Source organism: Schistocerca gregaria, chromosome 4 (assembly GCF_023897955.1).
Source record: "Schistocerca gregaria isolate iqSchGreg1 chromosome 4, iqSchGreg1.2, whole genome shotgun sequence".
Taxonomy (NCBI): domain Eukaryota; kingdom Metazoa; phylum Arthropoda; class Insecta; order Orthoptera; family Acrididae; genus Schistocerca; species Schistocerca gregaria.
The window spans coordinates 100,180,996-100,191,627 of record NC_064923.1 but is presented as its reverse complement, the minus strand read 5'-3'; the positions used below and the strand labels follow the sequence as shown (position 1 = coordinate 100,191,627).

The following is a 10,632-nucleotide window of genomic DNA, read 5'->3' as shown; positions in this document are numbered from 1 at the left end:
TAAAAATACATGAACAGACCTTGAACAAAAAAATCCATGTTCAAGCGCCGAGAGTTTTTATGACCTTCAATATACATTACTATAATTCATTGTATTATCTCGATCCAGGTACGAATGAGCCAAAAAAAAATTAAATTGGCGATTTCCTGTCTGGACGCATTGTTATATGTGCTATATTGTCTTCCTTTTGTTACATGTTTATTGGATACAACAAACTGGATACGAGACCATTGGAATACATTGGACGAATTGTATGTCGACATCTGAAATTACGCTGTAGTCGCGGACACAAGGCACGGCACCGTATCTCTGCATCAGCAATCTTGCCCAAGCACTTTGTATTACCGTAGCTTGCTTGGTAGATCTTATGAGCGTGTGGGTACTATTCTGTCATCCTGTACAACGGATTAATCTGAGATGTGCTCTTTACCCTGTGGCTCCTGCAAGATGCAATTTCCGCCCCCACACTACTACAGAAATCAGAAAGACACTCCTAACGTTCTAAAGAGAAATGCCTGAAAAACTTTCAGCAAATAATATCTTCTGGAGTCGTCCGCTGTAAGGGAATGACACAAAAATCCACAAAATTTTTTACGTAACTAGTGGGATACTTGGGTACTGGAGTAGTGCTACTTAGTGTAAGAAAAACATGAAACGAACGAAAATTATTATTTATTTTGCTAAAATTCTGAGAAATCACAATGGCACTTTTGGTTATGAACTGAAGACGTTATTTCCGGGTTATTTCGGAATGTGAAGTTACCTCTTAAGGATAGGATTCGCTAATGAAATTTCTATACAAAGTTTAAGATCGTTATTGACTTGGCAGAATAGCTGAGAGCCGCACGTACTCAACTTGAATAATTATCCGTTAGAATGTGCTAGGTACGGTCGAGGCTGTCGCATGTGAAATGCAGTGAAGTGTACTGTTGTGGAGGAAATATGGGGCTCGCAAGAGCTGCAGCGCACAATACCGTAAGCTGCGATGACCGCTGTCTGCGCCGCTCGCTTCTGACAAATAAGATAACTCTCGTTCTATCTGGATTGACCTTCGCCAATCAAACTCTCCCTACACCTTGATGAAGTCAAGGACTCCTATTCGCCCCTAGTCTAACTATTGACGTGGTACACCGGTCAGATAACCAGTCCACCGCGATGCCACTCAAAATTCGCTCGCAGGCGTTTAACTATAATCCTGTCCATTCACGCCGCACAACAAGCATGGCAGCCAACATAGTGAACAACTCTCAATCGCAAGGACTCAGTATAGAGTTGCACTCCAGTTCGCTCTCGACAGAGGAGCTCTCCCAGTGAAGTACTGAGGACAGACTTGTTCCTCGCTCTTTGAGTACACGTACAAACGAGCACACTCTCGTTACGTGTTCTCGCTTGAAGAGCGACAACGGAACTGCCCCGCTCCATGCCAGACGTGAAGGGGTATATCTTTCGGTCTCTTTCATTACTCGTTCAGCTCAAGGTGTCAGAAATATCGTCTGCCAATTAGAATTGCTCTTCTAAAACGGGAGAATGACGTTTCGTTTAAGGCAACCAATCCAGAAATCTGTAGCATCGGCGTTTGGCGTTTGCTATCTCCCTGTGAAAATCTCTGAAACTGTGTGCTCTGTTTGTAAAGAATGCGTGGGCTGGGCGTTCCCACACAATGTTGCGGAATTTTCTTTTAAGCCCAACACGGGGTCGTTCACCCTTTCACTCGGGAACACGCTGTCCGCTCCACGGGCTGTCGCCAGCCAACGTAGATAGGTTGGGACCAGCCTCCTGGCGTGCGGTTGCTCTCCCGAACTAAAAGCTTTTGTGACTGTCGTGTCTTCAATGTGTGTGTGTATGCCAGCCTCCAGTATTTCAGCCATGGAGTGCACTTGCGATTTATTAGTTATTTGCATATTGTTAACATGAATTCATACAACATTGACTTTATCTTATCGAGTTCGGGTTCGAATGAAGCGTCTTGATGTGCGGAATATGATTGTGAGGGCGGAACATGTAAGCAATGAAGGTAAGGAGACCACGACGTCTTACAATCTATGACAATTTTGTTTCCGTGGCAGTGATTTTAAACTACATCACGGTTTCCAAAATTATTATTATTATACATACAGTGCAACAATATAGTTTTATCAGTTCACGATATGGCCGACTTTAATTCTGTGCGACGTAATATGGCGTGTTCAAAATTTCACCATGACTTACGACAATTTTTTTCTTGTTTAGACACTGTGGCACAGCGAGATTAATTTTTAAATGTATTCTGATTACACATACGAGTTTAAATTTTTATTGTGTCATGCATTACGTGTGGCATGGTATTAACCAGAAAACGATTAGCAAAGATGGAGAACCAGAGACAGCAAACACAGACGCCAACCGACTCTGACATGCCATTAAATAATGAAAGTGACGTTACGGTTGACTCGAACACTAACGAGCGACGTATAATTGACTATTCTCGTTACGTAAATTTAGAAAATAGACCAGCCACCAGCAATATGCCAAATCTAGTTCCGAACCCATTTTGGTGTCAGACGTCATGGCTAACGACGTGTCATGGGTGGAACGGTTGCACATCACTAGTATTGCCAGTATGTTCGATGCTATTATGAAACAGATGAACGAACAAAAACACATAATGACTGACAACAAAAATCAGACGGAATTCATTCATAATCAAATGACACAACATAAACAGGGTACTAACACACCTATCAACCAACAGATGACGTCTGTACACGACTTGATGAAGTTAAATCAGAATTAGCTGCACTTAAAACGTCAAACGACACTTTTTGTAGCCGTGTTGAGGGAATAAATAATAGACTGAATGGACAAGTGTCCGACCTCAACGCGAAATTTTCAGAGCTTTCATTACAACAAGAAAACACAAAGATGTGACAGATGTCCAAGCACAAGTAAACAATCTCAGTAAAACATGCGAGTCTGCAGTTATTCAGATTAAATCTTATCCGGCAGTTTATGATAGATAAAAACGCGTATTGCTGATGTCGAAAACAAGGTTGACACAATTGACAAACAGATTTCTCATAAAGTAGGACTACGCACTGACAACCATTTCTCATGCATCAATAGAGAATTTCACAGTTGAATAGAGTAAAAACATAAATATTTTGACGAGTGCTTACAAGAAAAATTGCCTGCTGTTTTCCACGACACTGTCGCGAAATTTAGAAATAACAACAAACACATAATCAGTCAAGCAGCACAATCTGCCGCTACACAATCGAAACAGTTTGACAATTACGTGCAACCAGTGTACAATGACCGTAATAGCAACCAAAACACACAGTTTGACAATGACGCATACACACGGCACACTACAAAAATGGTTCAAATGGCTCTGAGCACCTGGGACTTAACTTCTGAGGTCATCAGTCCTCTAGAACTTAGAACTACTTAAACCTAAGGACATCACACACATCCATGCCCGAGGCAGGATTCGAACCTGCGACCGTAGCGGACTCGCGGACCCAGACTGTAGCGCCTAGAATCTCTCGGCCACTCCGGCCGGCTGGCACACTACATACTCACAACAACGAGAGTACGCACCTCGACACGACACACTGCATTGCAGTCTTGATAATTATCAACATTTTCCCTGTCATTCGTCAGTTGAACCTTACAGTAATCATTCTGAAACTAAACATTACTAAAATGCCAAGGAAGAGGAGAGCCACATAAAACACAGAAAATTTTAGCCATTTATACCGGTAAAAAGAACCGTACATCCTGTCATCTTTCTTGAAGCCTTCACAAATGCATTTCCTCGTAGGTGGAGCAACCGTAAGAGGATATCTTACGTTGTCGGTTATATCCAAGGTGACGCCGCTGTATGGGCGTATAATGAAACCGACAGATGCGTCACATACGAACAATTTGGGAGGGCCTTTTTATCTAAGTTTTGGTTACAATCTGTACATGAACGACTTCGTAGGCAGATTGTGGATCCTGAACCATTCAACCCCAAGCACGGCAATTTGCGCCGGTATATTTAAATATGGGGCATATCCTTGTTGAGCCGCTTGCAACGCGTGACATCCTTCACGCATTGAAGGCAAGACTGCCGTTTAATAACAAAGAAGAACTTCTGCACATCCCAGACAAAAACGCAGACTATTTTCTCACAGTGCTAGATTCTGTTGATATGCTTTACAAGGACCAGCGTTCCGTACGACAAAACAATTGCTACAATGTTTACACCAGCTCCATGCAAAATACGCAGGGTAGCCAACCCAATTCCGGTGCACTCAAATGAAAAAATGTACACTACTGGCCATTAAAATTGCTACACTACGATGATGACGTGCTACAGACGCGAAATTTAACCGACAGGAAGGAGATGCTGTAATCTGCAAATGATTAGCTTTTCAGAGCACTCACACAAGTTTGGCGCGGGTGGCGACACCTACAACGTGCTGACATGACGTAAGTTTATACCGATTTCTCATACACAAACAGCAACTGACCGGCGTTACCTGGTGAAACGTTGTTGCGATGCCTCGTGTAAGAAGGAGAAATGCGTACCATCACGTTTCCGACTTTGATAAAGGTCGGATTGTAGCCTATGGCGATTGCGCTTTATCGTATCGCGACATTGCTGCTCGCGTTGGTCGAGATCCGATGACTGTTAGCAGAATATGGAATCGGTGGGTTCAGGAGGGTAATACGGAACGCCGTGCTGGATCCCAACGGCCTCGTATCATTAGCAGTCGAGATGACAGGCATCTTATCCGCATGGCTCTAACGGATCGCGCAGCCACGTCTCGATCCCTGAGTCAACAGATGGGGACGTTTGCAAGACAACAATCATCTGCATGAACAGTTCAACGACGTTTGCAGCAGCATGGACTATCAGCTCGGAGACCATGGCTGCGGTTACCCTTGACGTTGCATCACAGAGAGGAGCGCCTACGATGGCGTCCTCAACGACGAACCTGTGTACACGAATGGCAAAACGTCATTTATTTGGATGAATCCAGGTTCTGTTTACAGCATCATGATGGTCGCATCTGCGTTTGGCGTCATCGCGGTGAACGCACATTGGAAGCTTGTATTCGTCATCGCCATACTGGCGTATCACCCGGCGGTATGGGGTGCCACTGGTTACACGTCTAGGTCACCTCTTGTTTGCATTGACGGCACTTTGAACAGTGGACGTTACGTTTCAAATGTGTTACAACCCATGGCTCTACCCTCCATTCGATCCCTGCGAAATCCTACATTTCAGCAGGATAATGCACGACCCCATGTTGCAGGTCCTGTACGGGCCTTTCTGGATACAGAAAATGTTCGACTGTTGCCCAGGCCAGCACATTCTCCAGATCTCCCACCAACTCAAAAGTCTGGTCAATGGTAGCCGAGCAACTGGCTCGTCACAATACCCCAGTCACTACTCTTGATTAACTGTGGTATTGTGTTGAAGCTGCACACCATCCAAGCTCTGTTTGACTCAATGCCCAGGCGTATCAAGGCCGTTATTACGCAGGAGGTGGTTGTTCTGGCTACTGATTCCTCAGGACCTATGCACCCAAATTGCATGAAAATGTAATCACATGTCAGTTATAGTATAACATATTTGTCCAGGAATACCCGTTTATCATCTGCATTTATTCTTGGTGTAGCAATTTTAATGGCCAGTAGTGTATATACACAACAGAACCAACATGCTCAACACAGTACAAACAGCAATTATAACACTTCTTATTCTATTGACGGGAATCCAAATAGGAGACAGCGCAACAGCACCAAAACAACTGCTGCTACAGCAACGGTAACAATAATTATCTGAATGGTAACAAAAATTTTAAGAGAAACAAAGATAACTATCAATCAATAATAATTATCTGAATGGCAACAAAAATTTTAAGAGAAACAAAGATAACTATCAATCCCCACCAAACCAACAACAGACCTGGAGCAACGAGAACTACGGTGCTCAGTATCTAAGGACTGCGACTCCACCGCAGCAAAGCAGTCATACAGGCCAGTGGCAACTGCCGCCGCCGCAAATGCAAATTCAGAGCTGGAATGCATCTACAAACCCGCAGGTGAATCAAAAAATGAAAACGCAACGACAGCCATAGTTCGGAGACTGGAATAAACAATACCCAAATGTGAATGTTATGGAAGACACTAGCGATACTCCACCTCTGACAGTGCCTGCACCCACTACAAATGTGACGACGTCAAACTAAAAACAGTCAGTACTGTGCCCCAGATCGTGGCTGTGGAAGGTTTGGCGGCCGACTTCAATTTAAATTTATTATTTGACACACCTACTTTGCAACGGCACAATGATCATATACCTGACACTTGTATACAGCAACCATTATTATTCATAAGGTGTAATAATGACGAAAACTTGTCTGACGAACTGTTACTAGAGAACACACCATATCGTATAATGAAATTGTTTTGGCCTCAACTATTGATGTTGTGCGTGGTATTCCCACTACTATTATTCTGGACACAGGAGCGGCTGTTAATGTCGTGTCCTATGATTTTTACAAGAAAATATATGAGTTTGAACCCGTATCAGAGTATCCTGTCCAGAACTGTAAAACTTAACTGCCGAAGACAATAGTTCTTGTACAGTTAAGATATTTATGACAGACAAGGTAGGTAATGGAATCGTACAGTGGTCATTCCTCGTCGTCCACAACCCGGTCAGTAATTGTATTGTAGGTTTAGATGTACCTTGTGCAAGAAGGGCAGCACTATTGAATTCTCCCAATGTATATGTATACTTACAAGGGGAAGGCTTCAGACACGGCCAACCGAATCGGCTCAGATTTGGCAGGTCGCTTGCGTACAACCTAAAACGAAGGAATCTAAGATATTTTGGGTCAAAATCCCCGAGTTTTTGAGAAAATCACCCCTAAAGGTTATGACGAGCAGTCGACTCAAAATTGGAGGGATCGGTAGATAATTGTAAATAGAGCATATTTCATCATCAGGTATGGGGTCCGAAAACGCATACTTTTCCGGAAATCGAGGTAAGAAATTTTTACAACTGCCGCTTCTGTACCCACAAGGTAAACGCTATTCGCCCACAGCACCGAAAGCGCGACAGTAGCCAGCACGGTAGCTCAGTTCGGTCAGAAAACGGTTGGCCTCTGTAATAAGGAAACTGAGTGAAAAGATCAACAAACGAACTTGAAACGAATGTCATTGTGATGTCCGCAACGACCAAACACAAAGATCAACAACGAACAAAATGAAAAAAAAGGCCGCTGTACTAGCTGGGTTCGATTCTCGAAGAAACCTAGCGGATGTTCTTTTCGTTTGTATTTTTCCATGTCTCAGTTGATAGGGATAGAAGGGTTAATAAGGTAAGTAAATCAATAAGGAATGATAAGGTAGGCAAATAAATTTCTCAAACCTCTTGGGATAGTACTCAACTAAAATGTTGCTCCAGGTCACTTTAGAATAGCTCTTCCAGTCACTGTTACGTGTCCTCACTTTTCTTCGAACAACTAGATGGATGGTACTTGTCATATAAACATTCGAAACAAATATACTCACAGCACCAAGAACGTCTAATGAATGCAATATTTCGACAGCTACACTATTTCTTCCGAAGAGTCGGCGGAAAACAAACTTGGCTCACATTTCAAAATACGTCTTTTTCGGGAATTAATTTTGATGCGTACAAGGCATACGATATCATTGCCTGAAAAATCGGTGCTGAAAGTTGGTTATGAATTATGCTGTGAACAGTTATTGCATCCGTGCGGTTGTGCAATTCTCAAGCCTGGAAATAAAGTTTCTAACCTGGCGATAGAAATAAACATCACACGGCTGGAACACAGGTGTGCAGTTTGGCGGTACTACTTTTACTGTGCACGTCGGCTGACCCTTGCCATCTAAAAACATTGTGTCATATATTGTAGTATTAATTTGTCCACTCCAGGAATCCAATATAGGACAAAACTTGTTATCAGGAACGTATGGTTTTAAAACATTCTCAAGAAATGAAACTTCCTGGCAGATTAAAACTGTGTGCCCGACCGAGACTCGAACTGTGAGTACCGAACGTGAGTCGTGCTTCGGTAGCTCAGTTGGTAGAGCACTTGCCCGCGAAAGGCATAGGTCCCGAGTTCGAGTCTCGGTCGGGCACACAGTTTTAATCTGCCAGGAAGTTTCATATCAGCGCAGACTCCGCTGCAGAGTGAAAATCTCATTCTGGAAACATCCCCCAGGCTGTGGCTAAGCCATGTCTCCGCAGTATCCTTTCTTTCAGGAGTGCTAGTTCTGCAAGGTTCGCAGAAGAGCTTCTGTAAAGTTTGGAAGGTAGGAGACGGATACTGGCAGAAGTAAGGCTGTGAGTACCGAACGTGAGTCGTGCTTCGGTAGCTCAGTTGGTAGAGCACTTGCCCGCGAAAGGCAAAGGTCCCGATTTCGAGTCTCGGTCGGGCACGCAGTTTTAATCTGCCAGGAAGTTTCATATCAGCGCAGACTCCGCTGCTGAGTGAAAATCTCATTCTGGAAACATCCCCCAGGCTGTGGCTAAGCCATGTCTCCGCAGTATCCTTTCTTTCAGGAGTGCTAGTTCTGCAAGGTTCGCAGAAGAGCTTCTGTAAAGTTTGGAAGGTAGGAGACGGATACTGGCAGAAGTAAGGCTGTGAGTACCGACCGTGAGTCGTGCTTCGGTAGCTCAGTTGGTAGAGCACTTGCCCGCGAAAGGCAAAGGTCCCGAGTTCGAGTCTCGGTCGGGCACACAGTTTTAATCTGCCAGGAAGTTTCATATCAGCGCACACTCCGCTGCAGAGTGAAAATCTCATTCATTCTCAAGAAATGTTCTGTAAATCGCATTAGTCAGTTTCCCGGATTTGGAGCAGGTAATGTAAACATTTTTAAACGAGTCGGTTAAACGATTGACCTCTTATGTAACCCGAGAACCCAATGTAACATTCGTTTCTTGAAAACACAGGAAAACCTTAGGCAACACTTTTCCAGAGGCTGTGATGGCATATTGCGCCTTGTACGAATGTATTAGTTTGTTCGACGCCCGGGTTCCCGGGCTCGATTCCCGGCGGAGTCAGGGATTTTCTCTGCCTCGTGATGACTAGATGTTGTGTGACGTTCTTAGGTTAGTTAGGTTTAAGTAGTTCTAAGTTCTAGGGGACTGGTGACCATAGATGTTAAGTCTCATAGTGCTCAGAGCCATTTGAACCATTTTTGTTAGTTTGTTTTTACTACCAACTGCGACAAGGGTTCGTTTTTCTCCCTTATGTGATAACGTGCGTTTACCCGATACTCGCATCCTGTTTGATCAGTGTTGATCACGTAATCACGATTAAAACCGGTCATAAGTGACATCGTTTGCGTGCTAAAAAGAGCCGCCACATTCTGTATATCTTCTATATTTTGTACCTCCTTATGAGAGACGTATTTAGTGGCGTGCCGTTGAATTTTATACTCCGATTTGAAATTTCTTGCCCAAGATAACGATGCAGCAAACGTAAAATCCTTGTTGGCCGTATATTGAAGAGCTGCACCTGCAGCCCACTCCGGAAGTATTCTCGTTGTTGCATTCTCATTACGACAGCGAGATTCGACAAATCGGTCGTACGTCCACTTATTTATCGCCTGGTATTTGTCGTATATTGTCCCTCCTTTAACGAGATCACTTTCCCACAATTTCAAGCCCTCCTTCCATTTCAGGGTTGTTGTTGCTCCATTCTTTTACAGTGTTTGTAAGTTCCAGTTTGGATGATTCCTCGCTAGCGCTACCGCCTTTTCTTTTACTTCAAGGGGTGTAGCGCCGTAGTTCAATCGTTTAGTAACCGGTTCGTAATACTCATCGGGAACCGATGAAGCACATATTCCCAGTGACGTGGAGATTTCCCAAGTGTTATGACCATTTTGCGATTCACTAGTCGGGATATCTTCCACTGAATCATCTTCTGCTTCGTCTCATGGTATAGTACTTCAGTATCAACAAAAGTCATATCGTTCGTCAGCTCCAAAAACCGCTCGACGATAGCCGCTCCTATCAATCTGGAATGCCGAGAAACAGAACTGCCTGCTTCCGGTAGTGCATTGAGACTGGATCTGTCTTGCAACACGTTTACAAACCAAAACACAGCGTCGGTAACTTCCCGCTTGCATCGTCTGTGACAGACTCCCAACTATATATTACAGCGCTAGTCGAAGGGTGTACATCGTCCATTATTCATTGTTCAGATTATTCACCCTGAAAGATATGACACAGCAATCAATAACTAGTTACTACGGCATAAACAGACGAGCTAATTACTACAAACTACATACAGTACTCGTCATATGTTAATTACGGAAGAACACTGTATTCATTCACAAAACGTATTTCATTCGGCGCATTAACGATGGAAAAATCACTACATGTATCCGCGAGGTTCGCGGCAGTCTGATGACGGAAAACAACTCTTTCCGACTGACTTCTATAAGTCTCGTGCTGGACACCATCACTCTTCCCGGTTCACAACTATGATATGACGAAGGGGCAACCGGGACAGCATAACTCTCCCCGCGTGCAATATGTCTCGTGCCTCGCTGTAAACAAGCGTCGCGCGGTTGGTTATCTGTGATCCCTCATGAGGAATTCGCAGCACTCTTACT

General features: G+C 43.8%; 1 non-coding gene across 1 annotated transcript; it reads left to right on the top strand.

The window, feature by feature from the left end:
- Positions 1–8,674: 8,674 nt before the first annotated feature.
- Trnas-cga (transfer RNA serine (anticodon CGA)) lies at positions 8,675–8,749 on the top strand. Its single transcript has one exon. It is a non-coding gene; the product is annotated as a tRNA-Ser (tRNA).
- Positions 8,750–10,632: the final 1,883 nt, after the last annotated feature.